The sequence below is a fragment of the Mizuhopecten yessoensis genome, unplaced genomic scaffold (assembly GCF_002113885.1).
Source record: "Mizuhopecten yessoensis strain PY_sf001 unplaced genomic scaffold, ASM211388v2 scaffold9025, whole genome shotgun sequence".
Lineage (NCBI taxonomy): Eukaryota > Metazoa > Mollusca > Bivalvia > Pectinida > Pectinidae > Mizuhopecten > Mizuhopecten yessoensis.
In genome coordinates, this window is record NW_018407841.1 from 47,428 (window position 1) to 68,395 (window position 20,968).

At 37.0% G+C, this 20,968-nt stretch overlaps 1 long non-coding RNA gene across 1 annotated transcript in view; it reads right to left on the reverse strand.

Moving 5' to 3' along the window:
* Positions 1–20,968, reverse strand: part of LOC110457138 — a 58,597-nt gene that overhangs the window by 35,070 nt on the left and 2,559 nt on the right. The window contains exon 2 of the long non-coding RNA XR_002463668.1: positions 14,843–14,889. This is a non-coding gene — a long non-coding RNA (uncharacterized LOC110457138). The remainder of the gene's footprint in view (positions 1–14,842; positions 14,890–20,968) is intronic.

Consider the following 20,968-nt stretch of genomic DNA (forward strand, 5'->3'; position numbering starts at 1 on the left):
CCCCCCCACACTACACACAGGTACTGGTATAAATCACATTCTCCTATCCCCCCTCTCATACAATACACTGGTATCCACACTGAGAGTGACCACACCCACCAAGCTGTGCCAGTGGTCTACACTCTGGTGTTGCCATTTGTTAGTGTATATATCACAGCTTTAGATGATAAGGTAGGGAGTTGGCTCTAGGAAGTGATGCTGTTCTACAGTAAGATAAAGGACCAACCAGACTGTGAACTTCAACCCATTTCCTTGTAATGGATTTCTCTACTAAACACTTAACTCACTTCCTAAATTAAACCCCTCTTACACAAAACCAAATCAGAAAAGGTCATTTTGTTCCTATTACATTTATGATAAAATTCATCTCTGAAGTCAATTCAATGGCACCATTGCTCTCCTGTCATCTGGGTCTAAAGGACTCTTGATTTACAGCCAGTACATCACAAGGGCTGTACAACACCAAAACAGTCTACAATGTACATCACCATGACAACAAGGCTCAATGGACAGACTGGGACAGGTCCCATGACCTTTTTACATTTACTGCCTTGATGGGTTCAGTGATGCCTTTTCTAAACAAGAGATAGATCCTAGAAGGATCTTGGCGCCCACCATGGAAAGATCTTTATCAGATCTACAAAGATGATCTTTTACCTTCTTTGCTCTTCAATTTCCTTACAGGGACTTTTACCCAGTCCTGTGTTGGAATTCCTATACGGGAATCTTGTACAGTATCTTAAACCTTGTCATATGTGTTATTTGCCACTATGGCGGGCATGTTATTGTATAAGAATGGCATAACAATATGGAAAATGCTAGTGATATCAACGAGGGTTGATTTCTCATTAAGTGTCAGGGGGTATTTTTAATAAGTAAACCAAGGGGCATATACACATAAAAATTAAGAAAGATTCCTTTAGTACTTTCTTAAGCTGAATAGAGACAACAAAACTGAACTGTCAACATCCAAGATGGCCATCCGTCGGGCATATTCTTCATCAGTCTCTTAGGTGAACATGCACCTACTATTTGATATCAGAAATATCCCTCAAGTATCTTCTGAGTCAGCGAAATAAATAAGGGATAACAAATCTTAACTGTCAAAATCTAAGCCGCTGTCAGTCAACCAATTTATATTTTTCGAATCAGTCTCAAGGCAATCAGTGAAAAAGTACAACAGATCTCAGGGCAATCAGTGAAAAAGTACAACAGATTTCAAGGCAATCAGTGAAAAAGTACAACAATTTTTTTAATGACCACCAGTCATCAGCAATGACTTGACAAAAATGTCCCTGATAGAAACTAATGGAATGAATGTGTTGTCTTTAGGGGTTCATCAAGAAGTGCTCAATATCTGCAATACAGGGTAGGCATAATGGCCATTGGTTGAGGCAGGAAGTGTTTAATGCTCTCCAAGATGGATTTGGAAGATAATAATTGTGTGTGGTACCCTGTGGCTACTCTATGGGAAAGGAGCTACCCCAAGAATTAAGGTACCCTGCGGCTACTCTATGGGAAAGGAGCTACCCCAAGAGTTAAGGTACACTGTGGCTACTCTCTGGGAAAGGAGCTACCCCAAGAGTAAAGGTACCCTGTGGCTACTCTCTGGGAAAGGAGCTACCCCAAGAGTAAAGGTACCCTGTGGCTACTCCATAGGAAAGGAGCTACCCCAAGAGTTAAGGTACACTGTGGCTACTCTATGGGAAAGGAGCTACCCCAAGAGTTAAGGTACACTGTGGCTACTCTCTAGGAAAGGTGCTACCACAAGAATTAAGGTACCCTGTGGCTACTCTCTGGGAAAGGAGCTACCCCAAGAGTTAAGGTACACTGTGGCTACTCTCTGGGAAAGGAGCTACCACAAGAGCTAAGGTACCCTGTGGCTACTCTATGGTAAAGGAGCTACCCCAAGAGTTAAGGTACACTGTGGCTACTCTATGGGAAAGGAGCTGCCCCAAGAATTAAGGTACCCTGTGGATACTCTATGGGAAAGGAGCTACCACAAGAGCTAAGGTACCCTGTGGCTACTCTATGGTAAAGGAGCTACCCCAAGAATTAAGGTACCCTGTGGATACTCTATGGGAAAGGAGCTACCCCAAGAGTAAAGGTACCCTGTGGCTACTCTCTGGGAAAGGAGCTACCCCAAGAGTAAAGGTACCCTGTGGCTACTCCATGGGAAAGGAGCTACCACAAGAGCTAAGGTACCCTGTGGCTACTCTATGAGAAAGGAGCGACCCCAAGAATTAAGGTACCCTGCGGCTACTCTATGGGAAAGGAGCTACCACAAGAGCTAAGGTACCCTGTGGCTACTCTATGGTAAAGGAGCTACCCCAAGAGTTAAGGTACACTGTGGCTACTCTATGGGAAAGGTGCTACCCCAAGAGTAAAGGTACCCTGTGGCTACTCTCTAGGAAAGGTGCTACCACAAGAATTAAGGTACCCTGTGGCTACTCTCTAGGAAAGGTGCTACCACAAGAATTAAGGTACTCTGTGGCTACTCTATGGGAAAGGAGCTGCCCCAAGAATTAAGGTACCCTGTGGCTACTCTCTAGGAAAGGTGCTACCACAAGAATTAAGGTACTCTGTGGCTACTCTATGGGAAAGGTGCTCCCCCAAGAGTTAAGGTACCCTGTGGCTACTCTCTAGGAAAGGTGCTACCACAAGAATTAAGGTACTCTGTGGCTACTCTATGGGAAAGGAGCTGCCCCAAGAATTAAGGTACCCTGTGGCTACTCTCTAGGAAAGGTGCTACCACAAGAATTAAGGTACCCTGTGGCTACTGTATGGGAAAGGTGCTACCCCAAGAGTAAAGGTACCCTGTGGCTACTCTCTAGGAAAGGTGCTACCACAAGAATTAAGGTACTCTGTGGCTACTCTATGGGAAAGGTGCTACCCCAAGAGTAAAGGTACCCTGTGGCTACTCTCAGGGAAAGGAGCTACCACAAGAGTTAAGGGACCCTGTGGCTACTCTATGGGAAAGGTGCTCCCCCAAGAGTTAAGGTACCCTGTGGCTACTCTATGGGAAAGGAGCTACCACAAGAGTTTAGGTACCTGTGGCATTTTTATGAAGAAGGAGCTCAAGCAAGAATGTTTGGTACCTTTTGTCTATTATATGGGGAACAGCCTAAAGCAGGAGTTATGATACTCTGTAGCTGTTCTATGGGGAAGGGGAACTTGTAACTCCCAGATACTCTATGGGAAAAGGAAAACAGGATGAGGTTGCTACCCTTTGGGTTTTTGTAATAGTGTTGGGTAGGGTGAGAGACGGCAGAACCAATTAAAACAATTATTTCATCCTCTGGCTACTAAAGGAGAAAGAGGGGCAGAACAAAATCATCATCCTTTTTCTGTGACCCAGAATTGGAAAAATCACTTTCATACATAAGTCCATAGACAAGAGATAAGGCAGTGATTTTGTGAGGGGGCTTACTTCCTGCCTAATACACACAGACATGTACAGTACTTCACCCAAGTGCACGCCCGTATTGGGGGGGTCTTCCTGTTTATACTCGGGGATAATATCACAGAGACTCTCCCCGGACTCAGTTTCAGGGGCTGGGACAGAAATCATATATTTTAAATTGTGTATGATGTGGAGATATGGAGTGCCCCAAGCTCTATGCCACATCATTATAATTCCATCTCTCTGTCGTCTTGCCCAGATCCAAAAACACCACCCTAATCGCCCCAGTTTGGACNCCTCTCCCTTCAGGCATGTGCATCTACATATAGTGTAAATTGTAGTCGTCTTTCACAGTGCAAATGTCCTTATAATAAAATGTGCCCCAGGCCTTCCCATGTTATCACTGTTCCGGCCATAAATACAGTATTTGTCCGACTTCAGTTAATATGCCTCAAATCACTCAATAAATTAAAGTGCACAGCTGAGCAATTAATTGCTGTGAAAAAGCTATTAAATTGTAGAAACAAAACATTTCCATTTCCTTTACAGATCCTGGCAATATTTCCAGTTAGTACAGCTACTAAATACAGTGATAATATTTTAACTGTAAAATTTTGAAAATTGACTATTCCTGATTTAACTCATTCACCCCTGAAATTTCATAATGAACTATTCCATCCTTTGAAAAGGAAGAGTTCACATGTGTCTTCAGGGGTCAAGTGTAAAAAGTTTGGAGTATCTTATCAATGACCGTTTCTCTATTTATTTCTAGATTGTTTACAAAAATTATCTAAATGAACAACTGGAATATTTCATTTCTTCAGCAGTCAATCAGATGGTACAATTTAAACAAGAGGCCCAGAGGCCCTGCATCCCTCACCTGGTTATTCCGGTGATCATGGCAAAATATTCTATTAAATAGAAAAAAAATAGTTTTCCGAATATTGGCTCCATCTCGAAGTCACATCCAGGCCCCCTTTTATTATCACTGGTAAAATACGGTAATTGGATCATATTGTCTATTTCAGAGTGGATTGTTGTATGGATAAAATAGAAAAATAGGATGTGACATTTAACATATATATATGTGTATACAAACAACTTTAGAACCAAGATAGGGGGGGGGGGGAACAATAGGTAACTCTGTCTGGGACTACAGACAACAATACAGTCTCCACTTAACCCCAACACCTAAATAACAATATCCGGCCTTTATTGGACTCCCCAACAGTGCCTTCCACCAATCCTTTTTAATACTTGTTATCTAACAAACAAATTTCATGTATTGCTTTTAATTGAAAGACTGATGTGACACATTGAGAAAGCCGAGCTGGACAGGATACAGATCCAAGTACACAGATTAGTGTGTACAGTTATCGTCTCGTCACATCTGGAAAAAGGACTTCATCGTAACCTGTTTATCAGTGTTAAGAAATAACAATCATAAACATTAACCAATCTGTGAGCGTTAAGAAAAGATTAAAAATACCCCCTATTTTTGTCTAGAGAGCTGAGGATTGTCAGCTGTAGGTATAGCCCTAAAATCTGTTGTTAGGGGCTTCATAGCTAATGCTAAGTCGGTTAACAAACATCCTCGGGTATCACAACAGGGATTGCCAGGTAAGAAGGATGTTAACGAGTGTTTATTTACTTGACCAGGTCACCTTACCTTACAGATCATGTATCAGTATTACTAATCTCCTTTACTTCCCATTACCTATTGTAGTGGCCCTTTGAACCCTTATATATATATGTTTGTCCTACCTGGGACTTCTCTACTTCACCAGCTAGTGGGCTATAAATGTGAGCCAGCACAGCAGGTCAATGCTAGCCAAATATTCTGAACAGCACCTTGGCTCTAAAGTCCAGCACTCCTGATGTATCAAATCAATTATATCCAATCTAACTACCAAATTAGCAGAGCACTTTAGATCAGTGTCCTGCAGATTCTTGATCCATTTTGGTATATCAATTGGACAGACTCTGGGAGACGAAATTAATTCTCAAATTATTCTCAAGTCACACAAATCATGGAACACTATACTAATCTCCTTACCCTCGTGTATCACAGGAGGACCACAGTCCTATCTACTCCAAGAGTTGTTTTGAGGCTTATTCGGTAGAAATTTAAATGAAATCTTTCTAGACTGGATAAGGTAGAATATGGGTATTGAAGTATGGTGGTGGGCAATGGAGTGCTGGTTCGACACTGTTAAGTGGTGTGGGGCGTTGGAATTTAGGGTAGGGCATCAGAGACTGGGGTGGGACATTTAAGTTTAGTGTAGGGCATCAGAGACTGGGGTGGGACATTGAAGTTTAAAGTAGTGCATCTGAGCATGGAGTGGTACATTCAAATTTAGGGTAGGGCATCATAGTATGGGGTGTGACATTCAAATTTAGGGTAGGGCATCATAGTATGGGGGGGAACATTCAAATTTAGGGTAGGGCATCATAGTATGGGGTGTGACATTCAAATTTAGGGTAGGGCATCATAGTATGGGGGGGAACATTCAAATTTAGGGTAGGGCATCATAGTATGGGGGGGAACATTCAAATTTAGGGTAGGGCATCATAGTATGGGGGGGAACATTCAAATTTAGGGTAGGGCATCATAGTATGGGGGGGGACATTCAAATTTAGGGTAGGGCATCATAGTTTGGGGCGGGACATTTAAATTTAGGGTAGGGCATCATAGTATGGGGTGTGACATTCAAATTCAGGGTAGGGCATCATAGTATGGGTTGGGACCATTCAAATTCAGGGTAGGGCATCATAGTATGGGGTGAGGAATGGGTTGGAGTGTTGGAGTGAGATGAGTGGATATTTCTGAGAGTTTGGTTTGGTTTCATTTTGTTTAATCCTATTTACAGCTAAGGTCATTTAGAGACGAAATTGGGAAGTTAAGGAACGCGTTATGAAACAGATTTGGGATACTTACAGTTATAAATAGACTCAAGCAGGTTGTCGTGACTGACTCGCCAATGATATCTCTTCACTGTTAGGATTGACCGTCTGTGAGGAAGGTGATACTGATTGTTGTCATATGTATAAAGACAAGACGGATTAACACACAAAAGGCTGACAAACAAAAAAGTAAACCTGTTTATTGAAAAGATTAAAGCTAATTCAGGAAAATCTGCATCAAAACAGGATACTCAAGTCATGTTTCAATGTTATATCTCGTACTTATAACACATCTAAACCATAAGGAAGGTAATTATTGAGGGTAGGGGGGAGGGGGCTGTAGGTGTTGAATTTAAACCAAACATATATAGTATAGACAAAATTATAATTAATTGTTAATATTTGCCTGGTAATGCAACATTATATGGTAAAAAAACAGTTGATATATTGTGTCTAGATTACGTGAGAGCTGGATTACTGTGTTGTGTACAGTAAAGAGAAATCTGTTTAGGATCAGTGAGGGTAGGTACGGAGACTTGAAATGCAAACGTCATTTAGTCCAATCTTTTCACAACTTCCCAATATTTTTACTCAAACGGTGAAAGTTTCTCCAATATGCTGTAGAAGGTCACTACACCATAGAAATTTAACAAACAAGTTTAGAAATATATCTCATAGAAACAACGTCAAACAATGAAGTAACAGTCCGAAACCATTATCCTAATTATAAAACAGTTCATTGCAATCAATGACAACCTATATGATTAATCCTGGCAATGACGCCTCCCCAACCTGGCAATGATGCCTCCCCAACCTAATGTCGTAATGGCTTTGGAAACAAAAGTTTATTGACTTGTTTGAACAGTGAATCAGTCTTTGATGGAGGAGAATAAAACTATCGAACGGTGAATTAATCACGGCTGGCCGCTGGACCCAGTCATCAAACAAATCTTCCCAGAATGACCAACTAATGATGACTGATCATTTTACCAAATGTATCATATCTGTGGATCGTAACAATTTTACATTTTACCAAATGTATCATGATCTGTAATTATGGTAATTATCCTCAGTCATGGTATAACAAATGTCAGCTGTGAAATCGGCCTCCGGAACACACTCCAGGCTGTGACCATTCAACTGTGACCATACCTATTTTTACATCTCCCTGTGTGTAACATGAGTAAAGTTTGAATTGTAGCCATAAATATTCAAATTAATTTCCAAGAAATCAATACAGGCCATATGTGTCCCTAAAAGTACCTATTAAAAGGGCTGCGTGGGTCTTCATGAATTATAGAAAACATGTATCTCATTTTCACCCCAGATCTGCCCCAGATAAGGGTCTTTTGAAATGGAAACCTCCCAGCTTTAGATTGAGAAGGGGCTTGTACACAGGGACAGATGGGGAGCTCAGAGCTGCCTCATATCATTAGCCTAATGATGTCTCAGCCTCTCCTGCCAATGGAGGCTGTTTAGTTCACAACGTGTCCCCACAGACATTTTTACTAAATTAAAATACAACAGTTTATGTGCAAAAATAGAGTAAATTAGCTAGAGGGAAGATGATTTATGAAGGTTTCTTATCAAAACAGAGCATTATGTGAATGAAAACATCCATTAAAGAGCAGATCCTTGTAGAGACAACTGGCTGAATCTCCAGAGATATACGTGAATCCTGAGAGATGTTGTCAACTCGTGCAAAGAATTGAGAGATTGGCAATATATCTTGGGATTCTTTGGACAATTTGACAACATATCTCGGGAATCTTTGAGATATTGTCAAATTATGCACAGAATCCCAAGATATATTGTCAAATTGTGTAAAGAATCCCCAGAGATGTCAAATTGTGCACAGAAACCCCAAGAGATATTATATAGTCAAATCGTGCAAAGAATCCCTGGAGATATTGTCAAATTGTGCAGAATCCCAAGATATATTGTCAAATCGTGCAAAGAATCCCTGGAGATTTTGTCAAATTGTGCACAGAAACCCCAAGAGATATTATATAGTCAAATCGTGCAAAGAATCCCTGGAGATTTTGTCAAATTGTGCAGAATCCCAAGAGATATTGTCAAAATGTGCACAGAATCCCAAGAGATTTTGTCTAATCTTGGGGGATAGTGTGTTGATCGCTGTGTGATCTATAAGCCACTAAAAATGCTGTGTACTTTCAGAACTAAGTTCAATATAAATAACAAATGTAATAAAATGTGTACCTTTCCTAAATCTACCAACCTATTAGTTATAAGTACACACAACTCAGATATAACACTGTAACACTAGCAGTATTTTATAAACTCATTCACCCCTGATATTTCATAATGAACTATTCCAACCTTTGAATTGGAAGAGTTCAAATGTGTCTTAAGGGGTTAATGAGTTAAAAGAAATAAAATAGACCTGAAATTGTACCCTAGTAAAATAAGGATATTTCCCCACAGATGGGCTAGTGCTACTAATCTAATATCTATATATAGAAAAATCATTTCTTAACTGATCAAAACATTATTAGGTTTTTTCGGTGTCAAGTCATATTTTCTATATGGACTTAGAATGGCATTTGGTTTGTAAATGATAATCCCAGTGTGGGAAACATCAAAAGTGCTTGTTCTCATCCAATTTTCATCAGGAAACAAATTTTCTTAATTAATTTCCAAGCAGTGCCGCCTCAGCTCAGTATTAACCAACAATTAAGTATTTGCCCAGCCTTCCAGCTGCTGAATCATACTTAGTACACTCCCACCCTACCCTACATTATACTATCAGGTTCTCCTCAATATCAAGTCTCTTAGATTGAACAACTTACACTTATTCTGTCAGCAATACAGTGTGTTAATGTATGTATCACTGATGTAAAAACATGTACCGGTATCCTTAATTTTTAAGTATAAGTACCACTGATGTAAATACATGTACCAGTGATGCAAATATATGTATCACTGATGTAAATATATGTATCACTGATGTAAATATATGTATTACTTATGTAAATATATGTATCACTGATGTAAATATATGTATTACTAATGTAAATACATGTATTACTGATATAAATATATGTATAACTGATGTAAATATATGCATTACTTATGTAAATATATGTATCACTGATGTAAATATATGTATTACTGATGTAAATATATGTATAACTGATGTAAATATGTGTATTACTGATGTAAATATATGTATTACTGATGTAAATATATGTATCACTGATGTAAATATATGTTTTACTGATGTAAATATATGTATTACTGATGTAAATATATGTATCACTGATGTAAATATATGTATTACTGATGTAAATATATGTATCACTGATGTAAATATATGTATAACTGATGTAAATATATGTATTACTTATGTAAATATATGTATCACTGATGTAAATATATGTATTACTAATGTAAATACTGATGTATTACTGATGTAAATATATGTATAACTGATGTAAATATATGTATTACTTATGTAAATATATGTATCACTGATGTAAATATATGTATTACTAATGTAAATACTGATGTATTACTGATGTAAATATATGTATAACTGATGTAAATATATGTATTACTTATGTAAATATATGTATCACTGATGTAAATATATGTATTACTAATGTAAATACTGATGTATTACTGATGTAAATATATGTATAACTGATGTAAATATATGTATTACTTATGTAAATATATGTATCACTGATGTAAATATATGTATTACTAATGTAAATACTGATGTATTACTGATGTAAATATATGTATAACTGATGTAAATATATGTATTACTTATGTAAATATATGTATCACTGATGTAAATATATGTATTACTAATGTAAATACTGATGTATTACTGATGTAAATATATGTATAACTGATGTAAATATATGTATTACTTATGTAAATATATGTATCACTGATGTAAATATATGTATTACTAATGTAAATACATGTATTACTGATGTAAATATATGTATCACTGATGTAAATACATATATCACTGATGCAAATATGTGTATCACTGATGTAAATACATGTATCACTGATGTAAATACATGTATTACTGATGTAAATATATGTATCACTGATGTAAATACATGTATTACTGATGTAAATATATGTAATACTGATGTAAATACATGTATCACTGATGTAAATACTTGTATCATTGGTGTAAATATGTTTCACTGATGTTAATATATGTATCACTGATGTAAATACATGTATTACTGATGTAAATACATGTATCACTGATGTAATGTATGTATTACTGATGTAAATATATGTATCACTGATGTAAATACATGTTTCACTGATGTAAATACTTGTATCATTGGTGTAAATATGTTTCAATGATGTAAATGCATGTATCAATGATGTAAATACATGTATCACTGATGTAAATACTTGTATTACTTATGTAAATACATGTATCAATGATGTAAATACATGTATTACTGATGTAAATACTTGTATTACTTATGTAAATAATTATACTACTGATGTAAATACTTGTATTACTTATGTAAATACATGTATCAATGATGTAAATACATGTATTACTGATGTAAATACATGTATTACTGATGTAAATACATGTATCACTGATGTAAATAATTATACTACTGATGTAAATACATGTATCACTGATGTAAATATTTGTATCACTGATGTAAATACATGTATTACTGATGTAAATACATGTATTATCGATGTAAATATATGTATCACTGATGTAAATATATGTATCAATGATGTAAATGCATGTATCAATGATGTAAATACATGTATCACTGATGTAAATACTTGTATTACTTATGTAAATACATGTATCAATGATGTAAATACATGTATTACTGATGTAAATACTTGTATTACTTATGTAAATAATTATACTACTGATGTAAATACTTGTATTACTTATGTAAATACATGTATCAATGATGTAAATACATGTATCACTGATGTAAATATATGTATCACTGATGTAAATACTTGTATTACTGATGTAAATACATGTATCACTGATGTAAATACTTGTATCATTGGTGTAAATATGTTTCACTGATGTTAATATATGTATCACTGATGTAAATACATGTATTACTGATGTAAATACATGTATTATCGATGTAAATACATGTATCACTGATGTAAATAATTATACTACTGATGTAAATACATGTATCACTGATGTAAATATTTGTATCACTGATGTAAATACATGTATTACTGATGTAAATACATGTATTATCGATGTAAATATATGTATCACTGATGTAAATATATGTATCAATGATGTAAATGCATGTATCAATGATGTAAATACATGTATCACTGATGTAAATACTTGTATCACTGATGTAAATACATGTATAACTGATGTAAATACATGTATTACTGATGTAAAACATGTATCACTGATGTATATATATGTATCACTGATGTAAATACATCAAATATTTTACACATGTGTCACAACGTAGGTGATTTAGGGTAATAGGTATTGTTTTTCTCTCTACACCAACAAGGTCATTAACATATATACGAAGGAAAAGATTACAGTTTACTTTATCCTTGACTTTTAACCCAAGAAAACACAAGAGACTAATACTCGAAAAAGGAAGGTAGGATGCCAGCCTTATTGACTACATTTTTATACAAGTAGTTTGTGGTAATGTATACAAGTAGTTCTTCGTCATGAACAAGTGTGTACTAGGACTGAGAACTGTTGTCCTCATCGAGTCTCTCTTGACATACATAATATATATATCCAGTCTGTACCAGGCTGCAGCTTAAGGGCCTATAGACACAACGTTTACATCATACACTATATACACTTCTATCAAATTCTGAAGAAATTATTAGTTATCTTTAATTTAATGTAGTCCTGTAGTGTGTCAACAACCCACCAAAGATACACAAACGGCAAATAAGAAATATAGGAGGCTCAGTGTTCAGCCGTACCCTAGTGACAATTTAGTGGTAAAAGGGAAGCAACTCTTCATAATACAAAATACATTTGTGTTTGCTAACAGAAACAAAGTAAGAAAGATAACTCTTACTTGAAAAGTGTACCAAATATGGAGAAAGAATTTATCTAAAACAAGAGACCCAGAGGGCCTGTATTGCTCACCTGGATACATTGCATGACATTCTCATTGACAGTAGTATGGCAAGATCCCAGGGACAGGGCCAATCATAGTGGCATATGTGTAACAAAATCTTCATGCTAAGCAATTGTATATATCTTAATAGTTCCATTTTTTTGACCCAGGGAGTAAAGTACCTAAGGGTGAGAGCAGACCGCAAGACCGACTCTGGTAGCATGATTGAGTGTGTTTCTTTATGCCCAGCAATTGTATTTAGAGTTATGGGGTGGGATTGGTTTTATTTTGTGAAATGTCCTATATTATATATATATAACAGCTAAGGTCACCTCAACCATATCGATGTTTTGACCCGGGGACTAAGTCTCCAAGCATACGACCAGTGGCTCAATCCTGGAAGCTTATTTGTAGTTGCCTTTAAGCCTGGCAATCATATACGCTGTATATGGTTATAGGATGGGGACCTTAACTGTTTCCAAGTTACCAGGAAACCAAATACTGTACCAATAGTATTTGTTTCATTATGCGCAGCAATTGTATATTATAAGAGTCTTTCATGTCAAGGGGTGTATGCAGGATAGGGAAATTCCACCCGAGGGGTTTCAAATTTGGTAAAACCTGAGGGTGGAATTTTTCCTATCCAGCACCCTTGGGTATGAAACAGTATTTTTCTCTCATTCCAACCACCAGAATATCATCAGAAACCGCCAAAACGCATTTGGACTGGCTTCCATTTTGAAAATATCCTTCCCCCCACGAGCTTTTTGACATAAACAAATTCGTCAGCGAGATTTAGCATACCCCATATTTGCAAACAGAAAAAAAAAAATCTAATCTTTCTAACGTCATTGTTGAGCCATTGTGACGTCACCCCCATGTAAGATGATAAGCATGGTTATCTTACATGGCCAGCGTTATCTTGCATGACCGGATATGAGAGAAATATGAAAAGGGTGGAAATCTCAACTGTTTCCAAGTTGAGACTCAGAAACTTGCTCCCCAGGGGTGTAGCTAGATCCCAGGGTCAATTCTAATATCATGATCGTGTTTGTCTCTTTATGCCCAGCAATTGTATACATGGTTATGGAGTGGGGATTTCAACCATTTTATAGTTATGACTAAGAAACTAATTCCTTGCAGGGATGGCCAGACCCCAGGGTCAATGCTTATATCATAACTGTGTTCATATTTGGACCATTTTTAAAGTTATGACCAAGTGACTGTATCTCCAAGGGTGAGGCAAGACCCCAGAGCCACCCTGGAAGCATATGTGTAATCATCTCTTTATACTCAGCAATTATATGGTTATTGGGTAGGGATCTTAATCATTTCGAAGTTAAAAAACTCCTTTTTCCCCATCCCTCAGCCAAAAAGGTCAGCCCTTCGACTTGTACAATTCTGAATCCCTATAATGTTAGAATGCTTCCATTCAAATATGATTGATATCCATCTCTTAGTTCCAAAGAAGAAGTGGCTTAAAGCAATAAGGCCATATTACCTCTTTTTGGCCTATACCCTCAGCCCTCCCTTTATACAATTCTGAATTATCCTCGCCTAGGGACACCATATTACCTCTTTCTGGCCTATACCCTCAGCCCTCCTGTTATACAATTCTGAATTATCATTGCCTAGGGACACCATATTACCTCTTTTTGGCCTATACCCTCCGCCCTCCCTTTATACAATTCTGAATTATCATCGCCTAGGGACACCTGAGTCAAGTTTGGTTGATATCCTTCTTTTAGTTCCAGAAAAGTCACTTATAGAAATATGCCCAAATAACCTGTTTTGGCCCCACCTCTCAGCCCATTTCTGGGGTCAGCCCCTCCATTTGTACAACTTTGAATCCTCACCACCTAAATAAATATGGGTGATATACATCATTTAGTTTCAGTTGATTAAAGCAATATGGCCAAATACCCCTTTATGGCCCTGTAAATATAAAGAATAGTTTTCTATTTTGGTAAGGTTATGAGGTAATAACTTGTTGATCACAAGTAAATTCATCATATATGACTTCAACATCCATTCAATTTACACAATCTGACCAAAATAGAAACCTTTCTTCTTACAATTTTGTCAACGTGTACAGTAACGGGTCAGTTATTTTTTTGGATATGATTGTGCCGCACTCCTCAAAAGTACTGACATGTTCAACCTCTAACACTGTTGGAGTAGAGTAACAGGTCACATAATATAACACTATAACTTCCAGGGAAATTATCATGATGTGGTGTTGTGGATAGTGTTACTGGTATTAATCCCTGTCATGTGGCACACACTTGACGCCAGGGCAGGGTATTATAAAATTATCTTTCTTCTGCATCTTAAGAAATAAACACAATGTATTAAAATTACTTTTTTTTTTTTACCTGCGGCTATCAGTTGATATATACTACAAACAAATAAGAAGTTGACATACCTAATATATTTCAGCTTCACACCTAACCGATTTCTCCTGACCACATTCTGTAAATAAAAGTGTTACATTGTATTAGACAGCAATTTTGTGCCATATCATGTGTAATGGGCAAAGGGCAATAACTCTTACAGATTTACATAAAAACTTTCCTTTTTTGTATGATAAAGTTACTGAAGCCAGTGGAGGCCGTAGGATATCCTTACTTTTATTGATTGTAATTCTGTATTTTTGTAGCCTGGCCAATTATTGTTAAACCTGACTGGTGAGGTGAACCAGACGTGTTTGTACCTATAATGCTTATTTCACCAGCATCGACAATTGATGTGCATGAAAAATACTTCTTTATCTCCAAACCCTGATTTTAATAAAAAAAAAATATGTGAGTGCAATAAATGACTTTAAGCTCACAGGAGACAGCCAAAGTAAAATCCTTGTCAAAATGACAATACGTCTAAATCAAGTAAGTTTAGTTAGGTTTTCTTTTATTAAACAAGAGGACCAAAGGCCTTAACCCTTTCACCCACTTTAGTAGACTTTACAATGTATTGATATGGATGAGTCCATTTTGGTCTACAGTGTTGAAAGGGTTAACAGTCTTCTGAACAACAATATATGTAATTTACATTACATTACTCATCATATCAGCAATGGAAAACAAGAATTCCACGGAAGTGGATTGTCGGCTGTGCAGGAAGCTGGGAGATTACGAAGAAAAAGATACATTTTTGGTCAGCCCAAATAATGTTAAAAGTAAGCAATAATCATAGATTATGTTTTTGGATGGCATCATTTTGTTATATAATCTGTTATTCTGGGAAGAATACTCTGAGTTTTAAGGAACTTGCTATGGATACTCATTGTCTCAATTCCAAGTTTAATTTGTATGATTTGTCGAATGGTTTCCCATAAATAAATGAATAAACTTGTGGATTATGATGTTAAACAGCTAGTGTTGTCAATAACATCTGGAGTAAGGCATTTCAGAGGTATACTCGGTGGGTCAAGTGGTAGATCGAAGCCGTCCAGTATACAGTTTTAGTGAAGTTTCTATTTATAGTAACAGAGACCTTGACCTTTGACCTTCGGACATGAAAAGCAATCCCAAGCAAGCACTTTTGGTAAGGAATCACTGCATGAAGTTTGAGTTTGATCGGCCCAAGTAAACTCAAGTTATCGCACGAAAACCTCTGTTCGGACGACGCCGACGCTGACAAAGCAATACCTATGTGTCACCAGCTTTTCGCAGGCGACACAAAAATGAAATTGTTTGGTTTTGAATTACAAATAATCTTTTTGTCAGTTAGCCAATTTTCCCCCCTTTGACCTAAACCTGAATTATGTCCAACTGAAAATGGATAAAATATAGTCTCAGGCGTTATTTCCCTTAATCAGCTATATAAACTGTATCCCCTCCCTAAGGGGGAATGGATGACCCATCAGTAACAAGAGACCCAGAGGTAAGAAGGGTGTGCGGTGCCCCGAAATTATTGGTTCTTCACGAATCAGAACTTTCGAATTGAATCACCGATAAGGATTTCCGGAAATCGGTTCGGTTCCAATTCTGAGTGTTGGACAATAGTGTGCTCTCCAGTATACGCACAATAATTTTGTACAATGTTAAGTCATTTTTGTAGCATGTTTGTATTTTAAATGATGATATTCAGAAAATTGAAAGCGACTGTCAGATTTTTCCGCTTATGACGGAAGTCCAGTAGTAAACAATGCATGCAGCGCACCAAGCGGCGAATATAATTGACGGGAGGTAATGAGTCCGCAATGTCCTTCAATAATACGCGAGTGCGTAGCCGGACTATCGGTATCCTCGGGGCTGATTATCATTATACTGCTTAATTGATCATGAATGACGGAAAAAAACCAGCAGACGCTATTTGGATTTCTGTCGTAAGCTAAAGACGACAACTTTCAGTTCATATTCTTACATAATGACTGTCTATATGCCCAGTGTGGGCAAGTTACATGATCTCTGTTTCATTTTTTAAAAACGTAATCAAAACACTGACATTTGAGTTTGAATTACGTTTTCTTGTGCAATTTGAAATTAAAGCGAATCATCTGTAGAAATAAACTGGTGCATGGCTAAGATTACATCATTGTTATAACTGATTTTTTAGTATTTTTGCCAAAAGTGATCCAATTTGGGTACTGCCTCCTTACACAATTTTCATTCTGTTACTGACTAATTCTTGGTGTTTTTATTCTATGACAAACTGGAAATATTATGAAATAATTAAAAACCTGTAAAAATGACATTGCTACAATTAGTTAACAATTTTGTGATGATATTACATACCCATGGGGATTTAGATAAGGTGAACCCCTAATATATGCAGCCATACCCCCATTTTGAGAGGTATGGGGGTACAAAAAAAAACAATTACAAAAGTGACAGGGAATGCTGTTTTATTCAAATACCAAACAGGGTCTACGTCTTTGATGTCAAATCTTTTAAAAAGAAAGCATGGCATTTCAATTAATGACTCGCGGCAATCAACATCAACACGTTCTACCCCTAGCAGTGAAAACATTTTAACTTCGTAAAAACTTTAATATGTTACCATGGCTACTTTATAAACTGTTACTTTTGTTTTGTTATACCTTAAATAAAGGTTTTATACTTGATTCTTATGTTTTTATGAGAAAGTGTGTATCAAGTGAATCGATTCGAAAAAAATCGATTCGAAGGGATCAAAATCGAAATCGAACTGATTTGTCCAAGCCCTACCCAGAGGGCCTGTACCCCTCATATTTAAGCAATCATGACAAAAGATCTTGAATCCACATCACCTGAAAATTCTTCCAGCCAAATATGGTTGATATCGATATCTTAGTTCCGGAGGCATTTAATGCAGTATTGCCAGTTCTACAAAGGTTGGGATGTAACAACACTTAAAGTGGTTAATAACCATGGATTATTTGACGATAGACCATGCATGAGCATGTATATTATTTTCAAACAGATTAACACTCTTCCAAAAACCAACCCTGCAAATGTACCGATAAACAAGCTAGTCGCGGGACTGGTTTCATTTGTCGAATGAGGGTACCCCCATTTAATTTTGTATGTATTTAAAGATTTGCTAGCGGACAAACAAAATCTATTTAACATCTAGATCTACCCTGAAGCGCCTAGCGCGAGGAGGGGGAAGGTATGGGAGGGGGTTTAGGCGGCCTCCTCCAGGAGAATTTTGTTTTCTAGAACACCTGAGACGCGTTCTCCCGTGTTCTGGCATCAGTTTCAATGGCCCCTTTAAAGCAAGAAAATATCATTTTCCCCCTTTTATTTTACAAATATTTTGCATATAGTCAATGTTGCGTTTTTTTGTGTGTTTAAGCCCAGTGTCATGCATAAAAAGTACCCCCCTACCAAAAAGTATCCGGATACTTTTTATACCTGCATAAAATGTACCCCCCCCCCCCTGCATAAAAAGTACCCCCCTGTGAAAAATTAAGTTCAGGACTTGAACAGGACATTACAGGGGAAAATTTATCCACCCCTTCCCCACCAACGGGGACAGGAATTTATGCAAAATAAATTTGGGGAGTCATGTAAAAACATTTACAGTTATGTTATATTCATTACCCAACCTATATTCAACTCCCCACCCCCCGGATACTTTTTATACACCAGACCAAAATTATTTTGGCATGATTTCCTGGTCCCAGGGGTGGGGATTGGTGGGGTAGAAATACAATACTTGTCATGTCATCAAAAGGCCCCACCCTAGCCCCTGGGGATGGGGCAGGAATTCCAATTTTGCAATGTAATACGCTCATCCACCAAAGATGATTCTGACCAAGTTTGAATCATTTTCTGCTGAAAATGGATCAAATTTACCCAAAAGTGTTATTTCCCTATATAAACTATGCCATGCCCTGGCCCCAGGGGTTGGGGTAGGAATCCCAATTTTACAGTTTTGTAGCCTCATCTACCAAGGATGATTCTGACCAAGTTTGAAAAAAATCAATCCACTGGTTCTTGAGAAGTTGAAAATGTAAAAAGTTTACGCACGACGACGGACGGAAATCAATTAGAATAGGTCACTTGAGCAAAGCTCAGGTGACATAAAAACATTGATACAATTTCCATAATTTAATCAATCAATATATTCAATTCACATTTTATAACAGTCTTACATAAAGCGATTAATATTATTGAATCATAGTGGGTTTTTTTCGCTTATCTGCATGCTAGTGCGGAGGGGAATAGCGATCTGGTAGTTAGTCAGACCCGTGGAGATATCACCAAGCCAGTGTTATGGTCTCATAACACGGAACTGGCTTTGGTAGTGTTATATAGTGACAAAGCAGAGCAAGGGTAAATACTTACGGTAACTGATATTAAAACTATTTTCTACAAAGCCACAACTTGTTTTTGCAGAAGTGTTGAAAAAAAAGAAATACAAACTATTTTTCAGTTCTTTTTCCAGCTGGGGTATATATTAACAACTTCAATATTGTATTTACGTTTTGTGTAGTAACTCCTAATGTTTCCTTTTATAATTTTTATATATTTCATGTTAATGACGGTGCATACCATTATTATAACACATCAAAAATTATATCAAATGTATCATTTCATCAGTCTTGGAAATATCAATATTTTTTTTTTTTAAATCAAATATTTTAACAAAGATAATATAAACAAGAGGCCCAATGGGCCTGCATCGCTCACCTGGTATTAATATCACACTTGTAATTTTAAAAGTTGACTAAAATACAGCTACAAACAGAATATCAGTGTTTGATTCATAAAAACCTATTAAAAGATTTAAACATATGACGACTGTGATCTTGAATGTGGAACAAGGACATTAGGTTGAAAGTGGGTCAAGGTCATTCATTTGAACAAAAGTGGTAGCCCTTCATCCCAGCATGCTACAGGCCCAATATCAGTACCCTGGGCCTTTTGGTTATTAAGAGAAGGCATTCGAAGATTTTAAGACATTTGACCCCATGTAACCTTGAAAGTGGGCCAAGGTCATTCATTTGAACAAACTTTGTAGCCCTTCATCCCAGCATGTTAAAGACCCAATATCAGTTCCCTGGACCGTTTGGTTATTAAGAAGAAGTCGTTTGAAGATTTTATGACATTTGACCCCTGTGACCTTGAACGTTGGTCAAAGTCATTCATTTCAACAAACTTGGTAGCCCTTCATCCCAGCATGCTACAGGCCCAATATCAGTACCCTTGACCTTTTGGTTATTAAGAAGAAGTCGTTTGAAGATTTTAAGACATTTGACCCCAGTGACCTTTAAAGTTCGTCAAGGTCATTCATTTCAACAAACTTGGTATCCCTTCATCCCAGCATACTACAGACCCAATATCAGTACCCTGGGCCTTTTGGTTATTCAAAAGAAGTCGTTTGAAGATTTTAAGACATTTGACCCCTGTGACCTTGAAAGTGGGTCAAGGTCATTCATTTGAACAAACTTGGTAGACCTTCTTCCAAGCATGCTACATGCCAAATATCATCAGCCTGGGCCTCTTGGTTATCTGGTTATCTTCGGGCCAGGTGAGCTAACAATGTCAGTGCTATTTATTTGATATTAATTCTTCGATTGAAGGGAAAAAATTAGATACCATAGCGCATCAAAAAATTTGTGGAGAACACCGTTGTTACCCTTTCCCAAACCTGCACTCCCTTCAGCTCCCTTTAGATCTCACAGGTAAGTTACAAAGGTACCTTCATAATGACCCCAGGGGTTACTTGTGTTAGGTACAAGTGTATAAAATGCTCACTTTTGGTGCTCTTATTAACTCATTCACCCCTGAAGACACATTTGAACTCCTCCAGTGTAAAGGCTGGAATAGTTCATTATAAAATTTCAGGGGTGAATGAGTTCAAAGGCTTTAAGGCTCCTCATTATGAAATGATCTTATTTTACTCCAGACATTTTTTTTACAATTCATCAATCAATTTTCAAACAAGAGGCCAAAGAGGGCCTGTATCGCTCACCTGAATATTTAAGCAGTCATAGCAAAATATTCTCATTAAATATTATATTGCACTAAAAATATTTCCCTCGCAAACTTTGTTGGCTCCATCTGTTGAAACTACCAGCAAAATATTATTATAAGATTCTATGCTTTTTGATTCTTCTTCA